At 39.5% G+C, this 21,573-nt stretch overlaps 1 protein-coding gene across 4 annotated transcripts in view; it reads left to right on the top strand.

Annotated features, from left to right (window-relative positions):
* The window catches only part of LOC744313 (putative uncharacterized protein encoded by LINC00158), a 46,818-nt gene that overhangs the window by 11,163 nt on the left and 14,082 nt on the right, over positions 1–21,573 (top strand). The window contains exons 3-4 of one of the 4 annotated variants that reach the window (XR_010154484.1): positions 18,964–19,047; positions 20,846–20,967. The exons of 2 other annotated variants lie outside the window; for them this stretch is intronic. The gene's annotated coding sequence lies outside the window, so the exon portion shown is untranslated. The remainder of the gene's footprint in view (positions 1–18,963; positions 19,048–20,845; positions 20,968–21,573) is intronic. One more of the 4 variants, XR_010154485.1, reaches the window with a different exon arrangement.

Here is a 21,573-nt window from a genome sequence, read left to right as displayed (position 1 = left end):
TTCATTAGCCATTTCTGCTTTAGGGGACTCATATTTTTTATGCTTTTTTTTTTTTTGGCTCCTGGCCTGCTACTATTTTTGTGGGTCTGCTCTCTTGTGCCACAGTCGTTTTCCCCTTTTCTTCAAGTCCTTAAATTCACCTCCCACCCATTTCAGACAAAACCTTTTTACAACACACATTATTACTGCATGTGGAACTTACTGATCATTTGTTAAATGGAACAATTTAGCTATTTAGCTTCCTTTGTGTCAACCTTCTCATTCCAGACTCTGCCCTAGACATTGCCTTTTGTAACAAAAAGTCCCAATAAAATGTTCTCTCAAACAAACTGCCGGTTGGCAATGCACACTTAACAATACAAGGATTGGCAGAAACTTTGAAAATCACAGCTCTTCTTTAACTGTTTAAAGATAAAATTCTTAGGTGGTCTCCAGGTCGAAGCATTACTCATGACTGTTCTGTCAGGGGCTTTGTTAGAGGAAGCAGGATGGTGGCAGAGTTCTTTGCTCCTTCTCGGGACATAAAATCTGCGGGTCAGAGTGGCCCCACCTGCCTCCCTGTCCTCCACAGTCAAACACAGCCTAGACTGCCTGATTTGGGATGCAGTCCTACTGACAGCTCCACTTTATGTCTCTGGTGGATTTCCCAGGTTTGCATCATGGTCAGGGACCAGAATAAAAGAAAGTGAACTGGGAAATTTTTAGGGTCAGAAAAGGAGTTTTAAACTCATACACACTTTATCAAAATCTTTTTTTTTGAGACGGAGTCTCACTCTGTCGCCCAGGCAGGAGTGCAGTGGCACGATCTTGGCTCACTGCAAGCTCCGCCTCCTGGGTTCGAGTGATTCTCCTGCCTCAGCCTCCTGAGTAGCTGGAACTACAGGCATGTGCCACCACATCTGGCTAATTTTTGTATTTTTAGTAGAGATGGGGTTTCACCATGTTGGCCAGGCTGATCTCGAACTCCTGACCTCAAGTGATCCACCCGCCTCAGCCTCCCAAAGTGCTGGGATTACAGGCATGAGCCATCGTGCCCGGCCAAAATCTCTTTTCTTGAGTTGGGCTTAAGGTGCGGCACTGACTGCTGTTGGACTGCTGCATCACGAGGCTAATAGAGCTTTTCTAAAATTCAGCAATCCAGGCTCTAGCTTCTGAGGATGTGTGGGGTGGGAAATGCAGGGAGCTAGTATTGCTGAGATCTTCAGACTCTTTCTCTGAATACTTTTCCTAGACCCAATCTCTTTCTCCCTCCTTTCTGAGACTAATCAGTGACACGGATATTAGATATTTGGTGATTGTCCCATAGGTCCCTGAGGCTCTGTTCAGTTTTTTCCCAGTCGATTTGCTCTTTGTTGTTCAAATTGGAAAAGTCCTATTCTACAACTTCACTGATCCTTTTTTCCTCTCCATTCTGCTGTTGAGACTATCCATTAATTTTTTTTAAGGTATAGTATTTTTCAATTCTAAAATTTCCATTTGGGTCTTCTTTATATCTTCTATCTCTTCACTGAGACTTTCTGTTTTTCGTTTGTCTCAAACACATTCATAAGTGTTTATTGAAGCTTTTTTATAATTGCTGTTTTAAAATTATTGTTAGATATTCCTGGCCTTTGTGTCATTTTGGTGTTGGTGTTTGTTGATTATCTTTTCTCATTTATGTTGAGATTTTCCCAGTTCCTAGTATAAGAGATTTTTGATAGAAACCTGGACATTTAGGGTATTATCAGACTCTGGATCTTATTGATCTGGTATAACAGTCTTCTTCTGGTAATGCTTTGGTGGGTGAAAGGGGCACTGTCTCCTTATTTCCAGGTGGGGCTACAAGTATTGAAGTCCCAGTTCCCAAGTCAGCCTCTGTTGACTCCTGAAGATAGGCAATTCTTATTACTGCTGAATGGGCAGGAGACTTCAGGCTTTTCCCTGGTTCTCTGTGACATCACCCTGGCATGGAGAGGCAGGAGTGGCTCCACTGTCACTATGAGACAAGGATGTCCTTTTTACCACTGAGCTTGTTCTAAGTTTCCTCTGGACCTCCTCTGTTGATAAGCTAGTGGGGACTCGAGGAGCGAGGCTGGAAGTCCAGCCTCCCTGCCAACACCTCAGGGATGAAGGTGAGGTCTTCTCATTGCCTGGCATCATAAAAATCTCTGCTTCCATCTGGGCTTTCTTTGATATTACTCTGGTGGGAGGCTTGGGGTGCCTCATTAGAGTTAGCAAAGGTGCCCAACTTGGCCTTTGTTTGGGAGCATACAGTTATTTTCTATAGTGCCTGGCTAGAGTAGAATGCTTATTTTCTAAAAATTTTCTATCTTTCCGGGATGCTCTTTTTTGGATAATAAGAGCAAGCTTTCTTTGGGCTTTTTTTTTTTTTGCCCGTACATATTGGTATTTCTGGATTGTTGACTTGGGATAGATGAGGCATAGAAAACCCAAAGAAACAGAAGCCCAGAAAACTCACTACTATGTCTTTCCTTGGGTCCCGAGGTCCCTAGGCAGCCTGCATTCTTCTTTCCACATTTCAAAGTCTTCTTATGTCTGTTTTTTATATAATGTCCTAGTGTCTTTTTTTTTTTTTTCTTTAACTCGTAGTTGGGAGAAGAGCAGGAGGAATGGGGAAAAATACATCTACTTCATTTTTCCAGCAGTGAGAATGTCTGATGTATTTAAGATAGAGAACTCTAAGATAGAGTGGGATTAGAGCCTTTGAAGTGTGCCACTCATCTAACCAATCTTCAGAGCTGTAGAGGATCACTGGGCTCTGACCAGACTCTCACTGTCTGGTTACTTGATCTAGGCTACCCATGAACCACAAAGTCTCTGGCTGTAGAAGGGGTGGTGCCTTCTCCTGCCCTGATTTCTACCATATCCCAACCCATACTTCCATCTCTCTACCCTTTATTGTTAGATATGTGTCTTTTCACTTACTTTCCCTATGTATTTCCCAATGTCTGGTCTATCTCTGTACTACATTGAAAAATTGAATAAAAATACTCTGTAGTCTAAAGAATGAGTACCAAAAGGGAGAAAATAATTATAATTATGCTATTATTTGGCAGGTTTGTTCATATCAAATTTAATTTAGTAATTTCCCCCTTTAAGTGGGCTTTTTAAACTTTTCTAAAAACAGAAAAATAACTTTCCTTAAAAGAAAACGTTTTGATTCTCTTCATAAAAGAAGTGTGTGTGTGTTATATTGCTGAATGGTAGAGAAAGACAAAGTAATGTTGGAAGTAATACATGCAGAAAAAAGGTCTCAGTTCAGATACTGTCTCTGTGCTGTTGGAAAAATGTTTGTGTAGTTATTTTTAATTCCAAATGCCGCAGTATTCACAATAATTACTGTTTTTTCCCCTGGTAATGAGAATTAAGAAAGGCCAGACAGAAAGAAAGTGAAATAGAATGATTACTAATGCAGAAAGTGTGTTTAACCCCAGAATCCTAATATCAGTTAAACTAATATTATGGCTTCATGATTTTGTTTAAAAATTAATTTTCCCTCTCTAAAGTGTTTGACAAGCTAGTTTTTGCTACCAGCCATGTCTCAACGGATATGAACTGACTGGAAACTTTGGACATCCATAGAAATGTTTATTGAATTTTTGAATAATAAGGTTATCCACCAAACAATAAGCAAGCACATGTTCATGTTTGTTGAGCAACTGTTCCTAGTTGAAGTACAAATTTGGGTTAGAGAATTCAGAAGAAAGAGCAAAGTATGCTAAGTTGTTTGCATGGATTATACATCTATAGATAATAAAAAACAAATAAACCAATCAATCAACCAAACGAACCTTAACTGAAAACACAATGAACATAAGACAAGTTTATTCTCTATTAGGACAAAAAAACATGACAACAGTGTGTGTTAAACACAGTTCTTTTCTAAGGAGTTCATGTTCAACTTTTCTCTATGCAACTTTTTATGCTTGGGATAGCTTAAAGGAAAGAAGGGTGAATATGAGTTTCTACTATTCCTTCACTTATAAAGGAAATCTAACCTGGTGGAAAGACCATAGGATTCATACTCTACAACTGCCTGTTCAGTGAGAAAATACCTTCTCAAGATCATGCTTGTCTCCACTAGAGCAGAGTGGGGCGGGGTGGGGGGACTGCTCTTATTTATTAAAATGGATGCCACTTTTTTGTTAGCTTCTGATTGTTAAAGTCATTCTTTATATGGAGCTGAACTTTTCCTCTGTGTTCTAGTTTTGTCTTATGCAGCAAATCTCTTCCAATATCTCTTCTGTACGATGGGCTTTATTTACTATTTTACATGCGCATGTTTTAAATTCAATTATTTGAGAATTAGTTGCTTTAGCTTTGCATGACACTTCACTCCTTATTCATGACACTTCACTCCTACATACTTAAATGAGTATCTCAGAAGAACAAGAAGATTCTCCTCATACCCACAATGCAATGATCACACTCAAGACATTTAAAATTGATATAATACCATTATCTAATATATAGGCTTTAAAAAAAGTTCTTCAATTGTCTCTATGCAGTCTTTAAAATGTTTTTTAACTTTATTTTTAATTAACAAATACTATAAATAATTGGTATATATTATATATTTATGGGGTCTTGATGTGATGTTTTGATATTTGTTTACATTGTGGAATGATTAAATCAAACTAATTAACAAATTCATCCCCTCACATACTCATTATTTTTTTGTGGTGGGAACATTTAAAACCTACTCTTTAATTGTTTTTTATAATCACCTGTGCAATAGATCACTAAAGCTTATTCCTCCTATCTAACAGAAATGTTTTGCCCTTTAATAAACACATATGATAGACTTTAAATGCTTTTTTCTTCTGTAAGATCTCTTCAGTAGACTATTCATTATTGACAGCACTTGTAGACATTTACCATCATAATAATCTCCTTCCTTCAATGTTCCCTGTTATGGATAGAATGGTTGTGTCTAACATTTGTATTTCAAAATCTAACCCACAATGTGATGGTGATATAGTTTAAATATTTGTCCCCACCCAAATCTCATACTGAAATGTAATTCCCAATTACATGGGGCCAGGTGGGGCCTGGTAGAGGTGTTTGGATCATTGAGGTGGATCCCTCAGGAATGTCTTGGGCCATCCCCTTCATGATAAGTGAGCCCTCGCACTGAGTTCATGTGAGATCTGGTGGTTTACAAGTGTGCAGCACCTTCCCCCACTCCCCAGTGTTACTCTTGCTCCCGCTCTGGCCATGTGAGAAGCCTGCTCCCGCTTTGCCTCCTGCCATGAGTAAAAGCTCCCTGAGGCTTCCCCAGAAGCCCAGCAGATGCCAGGGCCATGCTTCCTGTACAGCGTGTAGAACTCCAAGCCAATTAAGCCTCTGTTCCTTATAAAGTATCCAGTCTCAGACATTTCTTTATAGCAAAGCAAGAATGGCCTAACACAGATGGTATTTGAAGGTGGAGTCTTCAGGAGGTAATTAGGTCATGAGGATGGAGCCCTCACGAATGGGATTAGTGCCCTTATAAGAAGAGGACAAAGAGCTCTTGCTCTCTTTCCACCATGGGAGGATACAATGAGGAGTTGGAAGTCTGCAACCCAGAAGGGGATCTTTGTTAGAATCCCACAATGATTGGACCCTGATCTCAGACTTCCAGCCTCAAGAATGTTTGTTGTTTAAGTACTAGTCTATGGTATTTTGTTACAGTAGCCCAAACTGATCAAGACACTCCCTATATTGCAAATGCACCTTCTAAAATGTGATAGAAATATTGGTTTAAGAAAATTTCAATTCAGCACAATTCAATTCAACAATGCAGGGAACAATTATCAAGCATTTATAATTTGCCAGGCACTCTATTAGGCCCTAGGGCTATATCAGTGAACATGAAAGATGATCTCCATTTGTCTTCCTGAAGATCACAGTCAGCCAAGACAGATATTCAATATTATTGAATAATTCATTAGTGGTAACAACTGTGATGAGCATTGCAAAAGAGGTTGTAAAGTTGTCTAAAGCAAGGGGAATTTAATCCTGGAGAATCATGGAAGCCCTCTATGATGAGGAGATATGAAGTGAAGACTTGAAACATGAATAGAAATTAGAAGGATTTCTAATAGAAATTTTCTGGGATAACAGAGGTCCAGGCAATGGAAGTGGTACATGGGGAAGATGTGGGGCTGAGAGGTGCCTGAGAGCCAAGGGAGACAGTGTTTAAGAAGAGGATTCCAAGTTCCTCTATCAATGCAGCAGGTCCTGCGTGGCCATTATTAGGTAATGGGGAACTCGCTGTTCAAAAAGGAGTAATACCTCCACTCTCTTCTTTCTGGGTCTTGCTATTTAGCTTTTACACTCTTTCCTTTTATTTCCTTGCACCATGGTGTTGACAACTATCTTGGTTATGTGAACATATTACTTCAATAATAAAGCTTTAAATGTTTCACTTATGGAAAAAGTGCTCAAGGCAGATAATCTCTCTTCTTCCTCCTTAGTTATATTTTTGTGTCACAATAATCAATTAGATAAAGACCAATCAGTGTCCATTGGGTTTAGCAGCAAGTAGCTCACTGGTAACATCACAAAGAGCCCTTAGTGGCTTAGTGAGAGAAAACCAGATTGCAGCGGGGTGGGGAGTGAATAGGAGGCGAGCTAGAGACTACAGGGAATGCAGCCACTCTTAAAAATCTTAGTTGTCGGGGCAAGAAGAGAGATAGTGTAAGCATCTAGAAGAAAATAGGAAAAAAAATGTCTTTTTTATTATTATACTTAAAGTTCTGGGGTACATGTGCGGAACGTGCAGTTTTGTTACATAGGTATATACGTGCCATGGTGGTTTGCAGTACCCATCAACCCGTCACCTACATTAGGTATTTCTTCTAATGCTATCTCTCCCCTAGCCCCTCACCCCCTGACAGGCCCCCATGTGTGATGTTCCCCTACCTGTGTCCATGTGTTTTCATTTTTCAACTCCCACTTGAGACCATGGCAAGCTTAAATATTTCTGGAAGAGCAACAGTATTTTGCAAAAAGTTAAAAATAGAGAAAAAGTTTTTCCTAAATGATGCCTCATCTGTGAATTTTGATGATTTCCAATTTGGCTTAAAAGGTAAATTTAATATACAAGTAATGACTAGGACAAGAGCCTAGTTGTATGATTTTTAAAAAGTAAAAAAAGAAAATTAAGTAGTATGTATTATGGAGACACTTGGGTAGAATGGACAATACATTCAAAAGGTTACCATCTAAAAATCAACTTGGGCAGGAGGTTTAGAAATAGAAAAGATTTTGAAGCTTGCCTGCCTTACCAAAGTAAGGGAGTTACTTAGCCTTTCCAAGCCCATGCTTTCTGCCTGTAAAAAGGGGATTATGATGCTGAATTTGAATGTTTTTATGTTTGTGAAGAAGAGGTAGTCCTTGTAAAGTTCCTGGTATGGTTGATGTACAATAAATGATAGTTCATATAAAAGACTTAATAGAACACAGGCCTTGAAGGACAGAGAGGTTTTATGCTGTCATGCTTTGCACAGAACAGTTGTTCTGAGAATCAGGAATAAAAGAGAAGTGAAATGCACACTGTGAATAAAATATATGAAGCTACAGAACATATGTGAGGGAAGATATGTTGGGTCCACATATCATGTAGGAAAGTTTAACTGTGTTCATATTAGGAAAATCTGGGCATCAGATATGTGGAAGCTAACTCATACCCTGTAATTCACGATATAAATGGTAATTATATTTTCTATCATAACAGGTACAAATCTCAGTCCAAACTAAACCAGGTGTGTAAGAAACATTATTTTTCTGTGTATCAATGGAATTTTTCTTTGAATCCTCCATTTCCCTAGGATATCAGACACTAAAACTCTTTCTCTTTTCCCTGGGCTGTGTTTAAGTTCAAGGGAGACTTATGTAAGTGTGAGGTATTGCATGACTCGTCTTGTCCTTGAGCCATCTGTCCACACAGATATCTGCTGACCATTCCATGGTGCCACTTGGTCCTTGCTCACCAATCCATGCAGTAAACTGTCAAGACAATTCTCATTCTTGTCTACCTTGGACTTCAGGTCTAATGGATCACTCTGGTACTTTCATGCTATGCTTGAAAACTGGGGCATCATTCCATTTCTTCCATGCTATTCTCTGGCAAAGGATTTATCCTGGGACTTATCTATGACCCTATTTGCCTTGATATGGAATGTGGGGCTTTATCACTTCTTGGGGTTTATTATCTAAGAAGAGGGGCAAATATCCAAATTTATTCTCTGGCTTTAATACTAAATTGGTATCTTGCTCCTTCACTGAAATTCTAATTTGGAGAGTGGAGTCAATGTTCTGTCTCTAAACCACCTTAATTTGTTTTTCTTCTGCTATTCCCTATGCTTTTAGCCTTCTGGGGAAATCCCTTCCTGTTCACATCTTGATAGGTTCCTCCCAAATTCATTTTTGCCCCTAAAAATAAACCCCTTTTAGCTTTAAGATTTTGGAAACATATAAATCAGAGACTTAGAGGAAGTTTCCTTTTTGCACTGTACCCTGTCACACCTGCATCCTCAGGAAAGAACTCAGAATGGACTATTTGCCTGAATTGGCTGAATAGATAGGAAAGGGAAAGTGGGAACTTTAGGGAAAAATAATTTATAATTCAACAATTAGTGACAATGACAATACATTGCATTACTTTACAACTTGCTATACAATTGGAAATTGATAAAGACCCTATATTGGTCATTTCACTTTGGCTATTTTCCTCCAGCAATGCACCTCAGTACATTTTTATTCATTTGCATTCTTCATTTTCATGTCTTGGAAAAAAAATTTCTGTACAAATTCCTTTAGCTTAACTGACCAAAGTTTAGATTATTTGGCAGAAATGTTAGTGTCTGGCAATCACAATTCCGAGATTGTAGTGGCAACATTTTAATATGGTCGTATGGGTCTCGCCGTTCATCTTACAAAGGAAATTACTTCAACCCAGACTTTTTTCTCCGGAATATTCCTGGAAAATCAATATTGATTCTTGTCCAAGGTTCTCGGTCACTTCTCAGTGACATAAAGTCACTTTTGGAAGGTTTGTGCAAAGTTGTGTAGCATATACTATGTTAATATTTTATTCAATATAAATATTTTATCCAAAAGTTACCGATTCTACTGTCTTGTGTTGCCATGTTGAATTTTTTTTTGCATTTTCTTTTGCATGCCAACTTTTTACTAGTACTATTTCTTAATATTACATGTTTACCTGTAACATGTATTTTAACTATTTTCATATACTGTCAATAGAAACATGCACATTTTGTACATTGTGCTTTGTTTTTTTTTTTTTTTTTTGGTGGGACATACGCAGTGTGACCCAGTTTTCCATCATTTCGTTGTGCTAAATTAGGAATGTTGGTCATATCAAACATTAAAAATGACCATTCTTAAATTAAAATTAACTTTTAAGTGTTTATAAGAGTATAAGCATTTAAAATAACTTCGTGCTGTGAAGCGATCTGAGATCTGTAATATTTTTGTCATGAACTGCACTGCTCCTAATTATTGTAATAAAAATAGTTATGGTAAAAAAATTGTATTCAATATAAAAATCAATTAACGGGTTGGTAGATTTCCACTTTCAGTCAGTGCCTTCATAGAAATACATTCCTGATCTAGCTATGTAAAACGAACAACATGGATGAGTTCCATTTGGAAGGAGATTTTCTATTTGTAAGTGCTTTTATTCTCCAGGGAGTTTCTCTACTAGATATCCTCTCCACATGAGCCTTAAGATAATTTACCAACCCCTGAGACACCTGTGGGATATGTTCTAACACCAGTATTTTCAGTGACACAACACAATATGATGAAAATTTAATATTGCTTTTCTAAATGTCCAAATATTTAGACAAATATGTCCTAGGCTTTGGACATATATCTTCAGTACTGGATAAAGGAATTTATAATTAAGAGTAGTACTACCCTTTGGGAGGAGTTATACATGTATTCTGAGTGGGTATGATGTTATTCTTGAATAACTGATATCTTGGGGCCATCTGGCATTTTGTGGCTAGTCACTGCATCAATACCATATGGTGAAGTGTCAGGGGCAGGAAACCGTGGTTTATTTCATTTGCTTTGATAATAAAGACTCAGAAGTCAGTAACTTCTTGACAGTCTTGAAAGTGTCCCCAAGTTGGAGAGCAATGAAATAATGAAAGGGTTAGACAATAAAATAATGAACAGGCTGAGCAAAGAATGTATGTGTGTGTGTGTGTGTGTGTGTGTGTGTGTATGTGTGCATGCAACACATAGAGTTGCCTCAAGGATATGTGAAGACCTGATTTTGTCTCTGGAGCAAGTAAATTATAGTTGGTGTTACTATTAGGGGTAAGAGTGAAATAATTCAAGCAGACAAATATTTTGAAAGGTAATAATTTCATTTTTCTCTTTCCACCTGATGTGGAAAAGTGAGGGTGGCCTTATGAAGTCTGTCTCTGAGTATGTCCAATATTAGTCCTGTAGTTAGGATTATTCACCTAGGATCTCACAACAGGAATCCCATATATCAGGGCTTTCATCAGAAGCATTGAAGCATTCTGGGGGATGCAGAATTTCCAAACCACTTAGCCTAGAGTGCTTCTCAGTAGGTATCAGTTTGAATGTTTGTAGTAACATCTGTAATGATCAAAATCATTGCCATATATTTGGACCAGAACTTTAAATACAGGTCTTACCATGTTATTGTATTTATTTTAAATTTCTTTGTCTTTTTAAGTGTTATATTATTTTAAATTGACAATAATTGTGTATATTTATGGGATACAATGGGATGTTCCATGCATACATAGTGGAATGATCAAATCAGGATAATTGGCATATTGATCACAAGTATTTATCATTTCCTTGTCATGAAAATCCTCTTTTCTAGCTTTTTGAAACCTAAAATACCTTAATATTAAGTTATTAATATTCACTATAGTTACTGTACTGTGCAATAGAACACCAGAACTGATTCCTCCTATGTAACTGAAAGATTGTACCTATTAACTCTCCGCATCCACACCATCCCTTCATCCCCTGCCTGTAAAACCACCATTCTACTCCCTGCTTCTATGAGTTCAACTATCTGAGATTCCACATGAGTGAGATCATATGGTATTTGCTTCCCTGTGTCCGGCTTATTTCATGTAACATAATGTCCTTTAGGTCCATCCGTGTTGTCACAAATAACATAATTTTATTTTTTAAAAAAGGCATATACATATAAGGTGGGTTTGCTAGATGATATGGTAATTTTATTTTTAGTTTTTTGAGGAACCTCCTTATTGTTTTCCAAAATAGCTGTGCTAACTTACAATACTACCAACAGTGTATAAGGGTTTCACATCCTCCTCAACCCTCTGTGGGTACATAGTAGGCGTATGTATTTATGAGGTTCACGAGATGTTTTGATTCAGGCATTCAATGTGAAATAAGCACATCATGGAGAATTGGGGTATCCATCCCCTCAAGCATTTATCCTTTGAGTTACAAACAATCTAATTACATTATTTAAGTTTATTTAAAATATACAATTAAGTTATCATTCACTATAGTCTCCCTACTGTCCTATCAAATAGTAGGTCTTATTCATTCTTTCTAAATTTTTGGTACCCACTAACCACCCCAACCTGCCCCCCCAACCCCTCACCACCATTTCCACCCTCTCATAAACCATCCTTCAACTCTCTATGTCAATGAGTTCAATTGATTTGATTTTTAGATCCCACCATGGGATGTTTGTCTTTCTGTACCTGGCTTATTTCACTTAACATAATGATCTCCAGTTCCATCCACATTGTTGCAAATGACTGGATCTCATTCTTTTTTATGGTTGAAAAGTACTCCATTGTGTATATGTACCACATTTTCTTTATCTATTCATCTGTTGATGGACACTCAGGTTGCTTCCAAATTTTAGGTATTGTAAACAGTGCTGCAAGAAATATAGAAGTGCAGATATCTCTTTGGTATACTGATTTTCTTTCTTTTAGGTATATACCCAGCAGTGGGATTGCTGGAGTATATAGTAGCTCCATTTTTAGTTTTTTGGGAACCCTCCAAACAGTTCTCCATAGTGGTTGTACTAATTTACATTTCCACTAACAGTGTACAAGGATTGATTCCCTTTTCTCCACATCTTAGCCAGCATTTGTTATTGCCTGTCTTTTGGATATAAGCCATTTGAATTGGGGTGAGATAATCTCTCCTTGTAGTTTTTATTTGCATTTCTCTGGTGATCAGTGATGCTGAGCACCTTTTCATGTGTGTGTTTACCATTTGTATGTCTTCTTTTGAGAACCATCTGTTTAAATATTTTGCCTATTTTAAAAATCAGATTATTAGATTTTTTTTTCTGCAGAGTTGTTTGAGTTCCTTATATATTCTAGTGATTAATCCCTTGTCAGAGGAATAGCTTGCAAATATTTTCTCCCCTTCTTTGGGTTGTCTCTTCACTTTGTTGATTGTATCCTTTGCTTTACAGATGCTTTTTAACTTGATGCAGTCCCATTTGTTCATGTTTGCTTTGGTGCCTGTGTTATGGGGTATTGCTCATGAAATCTTTGCCCCGCCCAGTGTCCTGGAGAGATTCTCAATGTTTTCTTTTATTAGTTTCATAGTTCGAGGTCTTAGATTTAAGACTTTAATCCATTTTAATTTGATTCCAAAGTGCTGATCCCAAACTTGAGTGCCTGCAAACCTCCCATCAAGGGCCAAAGTGCTCTTAGTCCATAAGTAAACTTGAAAGGGAGTCTAGGCCTTAAGGACTGTGACTTATAGGCAAGTCCTAGGGCTAAACTAAGCCCAGAGACAGTGGATTGTGAGGGGCATGTGACATACTGAGACACCAGCTGGGCCAGCCAAGGGAGTGCTGGCATTATTCCTCCTCTAGCCCAGAGGTGGCACAACTCACAGCTCCAAAAGACACGCCTTCCTTCTGCTTGAGGAGAGGAGAGGGAAGAGTGGGGAGGACTTTGTCTTTCATCTTGGATACCAGGTCAGTTACAGCAGGATAGGGCACTGGTCAGAGTCAAGAGGCCCCTGTTTCAGGCCCTAGCTCCCAGAAGACATTTCTAGACACATCCTGGGCCAGAAGGGAAGCTGCTGCCTTGAAAGGAAGGACCCCGTCCTGGCAGCATGTATCTCCTGCTAACTGGAGAGCCCTTGGGCTCTGAATAACAAGCAGTGATACCCAGATTCTAAATCAAGGGACCTGGTGAATGTCTGAGACTTGCTGGCTTCAGGTACTTATACCACCACAGCAGGGTAGAGCACCAAGTGGGTTCTTGGGGTCCCTGATTCCAGGACTTGACTCTTAAATGGCATTTCTGAGCCTACTGCCCTGAAGTGTGAGTCCCAGGCCATGCAGCATTTACTGCAAGCTGATTTAAGAGACCTTGGGCCTTAAGGGAACCTCAGTGGTAGTCTGGCAGTACTCCTTATGGCCAGGAGTGATGGTGGTGGTTGCTACAGAGTGAGGCTCCTCTGCCTTTGGAAAGGGGAGGGAAAAGTGGGAAGGACTGCATCTTGTGGTCTGAGTGTCAGCTCAGTCAAAACAATAGAATACCAGGTAGACTTCTACCTGTAGACTTCTATGTTTTTTGACTCTAGTCTTTGACTCTTGGACTGCACTTCAGGACCCATCCAGGGCCTGGGGAACCTTGCTGCCCCGGAGGGAAGAGTGTTATGACATGTTTGAAGTGCTTAAGGAAAAAACTTTTATCCTGTAATAGTATATCTGGTAAAAATATCCTTCAAACATGAAAGAGAAATAAAGACTTTCCCAGATAAACAAAAGCTGAGGGGTTTCATTAATATCAGACTCATTCTACAAGAAATACTAAAAAGAGTACTTCAATGAGAACAAAAGGACATTAATGAGCAATAAATAATCACCTTAAGGTACAAAACTTACTGGTAATAGTAAGTACCCAGAAAAACACAGACTATAATAACACTGATATTGCTGCATCATATGGTAGTTCCTTTTTCAGTTTTGGAAGGAACCTCCAGATTATTCTTCACTGTGGCTGTACTAATTTACACTACCACCAGTGGTGTATGAGGCTTCCTCTATTTCCACATTCTCACCAGCATTTGTTATTGCCTATATAAAAGCCATTTTAACTGGGGTAAGGTGGTATCTCATTGCAGGTTTGACTTGCATTTGTCTGATGATTAGTGATATTTGGCCTTTTTTTCAATACCTGTTGGTCATTTGTATGTCTTCTTTTGAGAAATGTCCATTCAGATTCTTCACCCATTTTTAAATAAGATTATTTGATTTTTTTCTATCAAGTTGTTTAAGCTCCTTATATATTCTGGTTATTAATTGCTTGTCGGGTGGGTAGTTTGGAAATATTTCCTCCCATTCTGCAGGTTGTCTCTTCATTTTGTTGGTGTTTCCTTTGCTGTGCAGAAGCTTTTTAACTTGTTTTACCTATTATCATTTATTATTTATTTATTTTTGCTTTGGTTGTCTGTGCTTTTGAGGCCTTACTCAATAAATCTTTGCTCAGACCAATGAGTTGGAGATTTTCTGCGAAGTTTTCTAGTAGATTCAAAGTTTCAGGTCTTGGATTTAAGTCTTTAATCCATTTTGATTTGATTTTTATATATGGTGATAAATAGAGGTCTAGTTTCATGCTTCTGCATATGGCTGTCCAGTTTGCTCAGCACCATTTATTAAAGAGACTAAAGAGACTATGCTTTCCCAATGCATGTTCTTGGAACTTTCGTCAAAAATGAGTTCACTGTTAATGAATAGATTTATTTTTAGGGTCCTTATTCTGTTGCCTTGACCTATGGATCTGTTTTTATGGCATTACAATGCTGTTTTGGTTACCATAGCTCTCCAGTATAATTTGAAGTTAGATAATATGATTTCTCTAGTTTTGTTCTTTTTGCTCAGGATAGCGCCTGTTCAGGCTCTATTATGGCTCCATATAAATTTTAGAATTATTTTTTCCTTGTGAAGAATAGAATTGGTGTTTTGGTAGTGACTGCATTTAAACTGTAGATAGCTTTGGGTAGTATGGGCATTTTAACAATATCAAATTTTCCAATCCATGAGCATGAGCATCTTTCCATTTTTTGTGTGTCCTCTTCAATTTCTACATTTATTATTATTTTCAAAAGTCATGAAGAACTATAGACAACTTCTTCAATCAATATTTTATAGTTTTCATTGTGGAGATCTCTTACTTCTTTGGTAAATTCCTAGGTATTTTATTTTATTTGTAGCTATTATAAATGAGATATTTTCTTTATCTCTTATTCAGATTGCTCATTGTTGATATATAGAAATGCTACTGATTTTTGGCCAGGTGCAGTGGCTCACACCTGTAATCCCAGCACTTTGGGAGGCCAGCAGGGAGATCACCTGCGATCAGGAGTTTGAGACCAGCCTGACCAACATGGTGAAACTGTGTCTCTACTAAAAATACAAAATTAGCCAGGTGTGGTGGCACATGCTTGTAATCCCAGCGACTTGGGAGGCAGAGGTTGCAGTGAGCCGAGATTGCACCATTGTACTCCAGCCTGGACAACAAGAGTGAGACTCTGTCTTAAAAAAAATATAAAAAAAGAAATGCTACTGATTTTTGTATGTTGAACTTTGTATCTTGAAACTTTACTGAACTTGTTTATCAGTTCTAACAGTTTTCCTGTGGTCTTTAGGGTTTTTGGTTTTTCTCTATATAAGATCATATAATCTGCAAACATGGATAATTTGACTTATTTCTTTCCAATTTTGATGGCCTTTATTTTTTTCTCTTGTCTGATTGCTCTAGCTAGGACTTCCAGTACTATGTTGAATAACAGCGGTGAAAGTGGCCATCCTTGTTGTCTTCCAGACCTTACAGGAAAGGTGTTCAGTTTTTCCCCATTCAGTATGATACTAGCTGTGGGTCTGTCTTATATAACTTTTATTATGTTGAGATATGTTCCTTCTATACCAAGTTTTTTTTTTATCATGAATGAAGGGATGTCAAATTTTATCAAATGGTTTTTCAGCATCGATTGAAATGATCATATACTTTTTGTCCTTTGTTCTGCTGATATGATGAATCATATCAGTTGATTTGTATCTGTTGAACCATCCTTGAATCCCTGGGATAAATTTCACCTGGTCGTGATGAATGATCTTTTAAATGTATTGTTGAAAATGTTTGCTAGTATTTTATTGAGAATTTTTGCAACAATATTCATCAGAGATATTGGCTTGCAGTTTTCTTTTTTTGATGTGCCTTTCTCTGGTTTTGGTATCAGGATAATACTGGCCTTATAGAAGGAGTTTGGAAGTATTCCCTCCCCCTTGAATTTTTTGGAATAGATCGAGTAAGACTGGTATTAGTTTTTCAAATATTTGGTAGAATTCAGCAGTGAATCCATCAGGTGTTGGGCTTTTCTTTGATCGGAGACTTTATTACAGCTTTGATCTCATTACTTGTTATTTGTCTATTCAGATTTTGGATTTTTTCATGGTTCAATCTTTGCAGGTTGTATGTATCTAGGAATATATCCATTTTTTTTCTAGGTTTTCAAATTTTTTGGCATACATTTTCTCATAGTCGTCTCTAATGATTCTTTGAATTTCTGTGGTTTTAGTTGTAATGTCTTCTTTTTCATCTCAATTTTATTTATTTGACTTTTCTCCTTTTTTCCCCATAGTCTGGCTAAAGGGTTGTATTAGTCCATTTTCACACTGCTGATAAAGACATATGTGAGACTGGGAAGAAAAAGAGGTCTAATGGACTCACAGTCCCACATGGCTGGGGAGGCCTCACAATCATGGCAGAAGGCAAGGAGGAGCAAGTCAAGTCTTGCATGGATGGCAGCAGGCAAAGAGAGAATGAGAATGAAGCAAAAGTGGAAACTCCTTATAAAACTGTCAGATCTTGTGAGACTTATTCACTATCATGAGAACAGTATGGGGGAAACCGGCTCCATGATTCAATTATCTCCCACCAGGACCCTCTCACAACATGTGGGAATTATGGGAATACAATTTAAGATGAGATTTGGGTGGGGAAACAAAGACAAACCATAACATTCCACCCTTGTCCCCTGCCAAATCTCATGTCCTCACATTTCAAAATCAATCATGCCTTCCCAACAGTCCCCCAAAGTCTTAACTCATTTCATCATTAACTCAAAAGTCCACAGTCCAAAGTCTCATCTGAGACAAGGCAAGTCCCTTCTGCCTATGAGCCTGTAAAAGTAAGTTAGTTACTTCCTAGGTACAATGGGGTACAGGCAATGGGTAAATATACCTGTCCCAAATTGGGGGAAGTTGGCCAAACAAAGGGGCTACAGGCCTCATGAAAGTCTGAAATCTAGCAGGACAGTCAAATCTAAAAACTGCAAAGTGATCTCCTTTAACTCCATGTCTCACATCTGCATCACGCTGATGCAAGAGGTGGGTTACTGTGGTCTTGGGCAGCTCTGCTCCTGTGGCTTTGTGGGTACAGTCTCGCTCCTGGCTGCTTTCATGGGCTGGTGTTGAGTGTCTATGGCTTTTCCAGGCACACAGTGCAAACTATCAATGGATCTCCCATTCTGGGGTCTGGAGGACAACTCGTCTCACAACTCTGCTAGGCAGTGCCCCAGTAGGGATACTGTGTGGGAACTCCAACCCCACATTTTCCTTCTGCACTGCCTTAGCAGAGGTTCTTCATGAGAGTCCTGCTTCTTCAGAAAACTTCTGCCTGACATCCAGGCATTTCCATATATTGTCTGAAATCTGGGCAGAGGTTCCCAAACCCCAATTCTTGACTTCTGTGCACTGGCAGGCTCGACACCACGTGGAAGCTGCCAAGTCTTGCAGCTTGCACCCTCTGAAGCCACAGCCTGAGCTCTACATTGTCCCCGTTAAGCCACAGGTGGAGCAGCTGGGAACCAGGGCAGCAAGTCCCTAGGCTACACACAGCAGGGGGACCCTGGGCTCGGTCCACATAACCACTTTTTCTTCCTAGGCCTCCAGGTCTGTGATGGGAGGGGCTGCTGTGAAGACCTCTGACATGCCCTGGAGACATTTTCCACATTATCTTGGGGACTAACATTCAGCTTCTTGTTACTTATGCAAATTTCTGCAGTTGGCTTGTATTTCTCCTCAGAAAATGGGATTTTCTTTTCTATTGCATTATCAAGCTGCAAATTTTCTCAGCTTCTATGCTCTGCTTCCCTTATAAAACTGAATACCTTTAACAGCACCCAAGTCACCTTTTGAATGCTTTGCTACTTAGGAATTTCTTCTGCCGGATACCCTAACTCATTTCTCTCAAGTTCAAAGTTCCACAAATCTCTAGGGCAGGGGCGAAATGCTGTTAGTCTCTTTGCTAAAACATAACAAGAGTTACCTTTGCTCAAGTTTCCCAAAAGTTTCTCATCTCCATCTGAGACCACCTCAACCCAGACCCTACCATCCATATCGCTATCAGCATTTTGGGCAAAGATATTCAGCAAGTCTCTAGAAAGTTCCAAACATTCCCACATTTTCCTGTCTTCTTCTGAGTCCTCCAAACTGTTCCAACCCTTGCCTATTTCCCAATCCCAAACTTACTGCCACAATTTTGGGTATCTTTTCAGCAGTGCCCCATTCTACTGGTACCAATATCTGTATTAGTCAGGGTTCTCTAGAGGAACAGAACTAACAGGATATATATATATCTATGGAGTTTATTAAGAAACTCACACAATCACAAGGTCCCACAATGGACCATCTGCAAGCTGAGGAGCAAGGAAGCCAGTCTGAGTCCCAAATCTGAAGAACTTGGAGTCTGATGTTTGAGGGTAAGAAGCATCCAGCACAGGAGAAAGATGTAGGCTGGGAGGCTAAGCCAGTTTAGTGTTTTCATGTTCTTCTGCCTGCTTTTTTTTCTGGCCATGCTGGTAGCTGATTAGATAGTGCCCACCCAGATTAAGGGGGGGGTCTGCCTTACCCAGTCCACTGACTCAAATGTTAATCTCCTTTAGAAACACCCTCACAGACACACCCAGGATCAATACTTTGCATCCTTCAATCCAATCAAGTTGACATTCAGTATTAAACATCACAAGGTTTGTTGATTTTGTTTATCTTTTCAAAAAACCAACTTTTTGTTTTATTAATCTCTTGTGTTTTTAAAAATTTCAATCTCAGTTGTATTTGCCCTGATCTTTCTTATTTCTTTTCTTCTACTAATATTGAGTTCAGTTTGCTCGTTTTTCCAGTTCTTTAAGATTCATCATTAGGTGCACATTAAGTTTTTCTGCTTTCTTGATGTAGGTGCTTCTTGCTATAAACTTTCTTCTTAGGACTGCTTTTGCTGTATTCCATAGGTGTATGTGATACTTTCATTTGTTTTAAGAGATTTTTAAGAATTATCTTGTTAATTTTTTCATTAACTCACTGGTCATTCAGGATCATATTATTTAATTTCCATGTGTTTTATGGAAATACTTGTGCATGTTCATTGATATTCGGAAACTGAAGATTTATTCTAATCATCACATTCTGGGCTTGTTTGGACTTGTCCTTGTTGAGAAGGCTTTTCATGTATTCAAAGAGAATTGAGTGTTGTGATCTAAGTCTTTGGTCACTACATCCGTATCCACACTAGAGGTTGCTCCAAGCCCAGTACCTCAGTAATTCTTACAGACTCCTAGAGGTGCTGCCTTGGTGGGCTTGAATAAGATCTGGAAAAATTCCCTGGATTACCAGGCAAAGTCTGTCATTATCTTTCCTCACTTTCCCCAAACAGAAAGAGTTTCTCCCTCTGTGCTGGGCTGACTGGAGCTGGGGGAGAGGTGATGTGAGCAGTCCCTTGGACATCATAGCGGGGACTATGCTGGGCCACACCTGAGGCCAGCACAGCACTGGGTCTCACCCAAAGCTTGTGGAAACTACTGCTGAGCTACAGCGGATGCTGATTTAAGGCTTAAGGGACGATTGATCAGCAAGTGGGGAATCCTGCCAGTACTGGGTCCTTACCTTCAGAGCAGCAGGTTCCCTTCTGGCCCAAGCAGGTTTAGAAATGCTGTCCAGGAGCCGGGCCCTAGAATCAGGGGCTTTAAGAATCTGCTTTGTGGTTTATTTTACTGTGACTGAGCTGGCACCCAAGTTGCAAGACAAAGTCCTCTGTATTCTTCCCTCTCCTTTCTGCAAGTGGAAAAAGTTTTTCCTGGAGCTGAAAGCTGCGCTGCCTGGAGTTGGGGGAGGGGTTGACACAAACAATCCCTTAGCCACCACAGCTGGTGTTTCACTGGGTTGTAGGTAAATCAAGCCTAGTGGCTTCAAGCTCAGCACAGCACCAGGAATGTCCTTGTGAAACCCTTGTGGCCTGATTGCCTTTTTTTTTTTTTTGAGATGGAGCCTCTCTCTGTTACCCAGGCTGGAGTGCAGTGGCGCGGTCTCAGCTTACTGCCAGCTCCGCCTCCCGGGTTCACGCCATTCTCCTGCCTCAGCCTCCGGAGTAGCTGGGACTACAGGCGCCCACCACCACGCCCGGCTAATTTTTTGTATTTTTAGTAGAGACGGGGTTTCACCGTGTCAGCCGGGATGGTCTCGATCTCTGACCTCGTGATCCGCCCGCCTCGGCCTCCCAAAGTGCTGGGATTACAGGCGTGAGCCACCGCGCCCGGCCCTGATTGCCTTTTAAATTTATCCTGGGCCCCAGGCCCCTGTAGTCAGCTGGTAGCAGAGCTAGCTGGGTCTCAAACTCCTACCACTGGGACACAGCGTTCCTCTCTGGCTGGGGTTGGTGTTTCCTTCAGAATTCAGCTAAGTGAGCACTGGCTTGTGTTGTGTTCCGTTGTGACAAGACAGCCCTGAGTTCCAATGCAAAGTTCCACAGTCACTCTGTTCTCCCTCCCCCAGGCACACAGATTCTCCCTCCACTTGCTGCTGCTGGAGGGTAAGGGAGAAGTGCTGTATACAGGGCAGGCCTGCCTTTCCTAACCCCATCGGTGCCTCTTTCCTTGATATGATGTCAGAATCAGGTACTGTGATCGTTCACCTGATTTTGGCTTTTATGAAGGTGCTTTTTTGCTTGAGTAGTTTTTCAGTTTGGTGCTCCTGTTTGGGAGTAATTGCTGGAGGGTTCTATTCAGCTATCTCACGCCTTAAAGGTTGTCTGTTTAATTGAAATTAAATGTTCTAATATAAACCCAGCCCAAGGAAAGTACAAATTTATTTCAATTAGCATTTTTGAGGACTATAATATATGAGAACTTTTTTTTTTTTTTTTTACTTTACATATGTCCTCAATAGATATATCAAGCTTGTCTGGGTGCACAATTACCAATGGAACAATCACTTCTGTTCGACTACTATAAAGCAATTCCTACACCAAGAAAGTTGCCCAGGATTTTTGTATGTTTTTAAGCAGGTCCTTAAAAAGGGGGTCACTTCCCCTTTTGTAGGAGAAAAGAGCAATAAATATATTTAATGTTATACTCAGAAATATGAACATAAAGTGTAACTTCATGCATCCTGATTCTAACTGCAAATAATTTTCATTCTTCTGTGGTCACAACGCAGATAATCCGTTGTAATTAGAGGTCACGGATAAAAGCTAATCCTTGGCCCAGCCTGCTTATTCTCTC

Source organism: Pan troglodytes, chromosome 22 (assembly GCF_028858775.2).
Source record: "Pan troglodytes isolate AG18354 chromosome 22, NHGRI_mPanTro3-v2.0_pri, whole genome shotgun sequence".
In the NCBI taxonomy this organism is placed as follows: Eukaryota; Metazoa; Chordata; class Mammalia; order Primates; family Hominidae; genus Pan; species Pan troglodytes.
The sequence above is the reverse complement of the archived record's forward strand: the minus strand, read 5'-3'. Positions and strand labels throughout refer to the sequence as shown.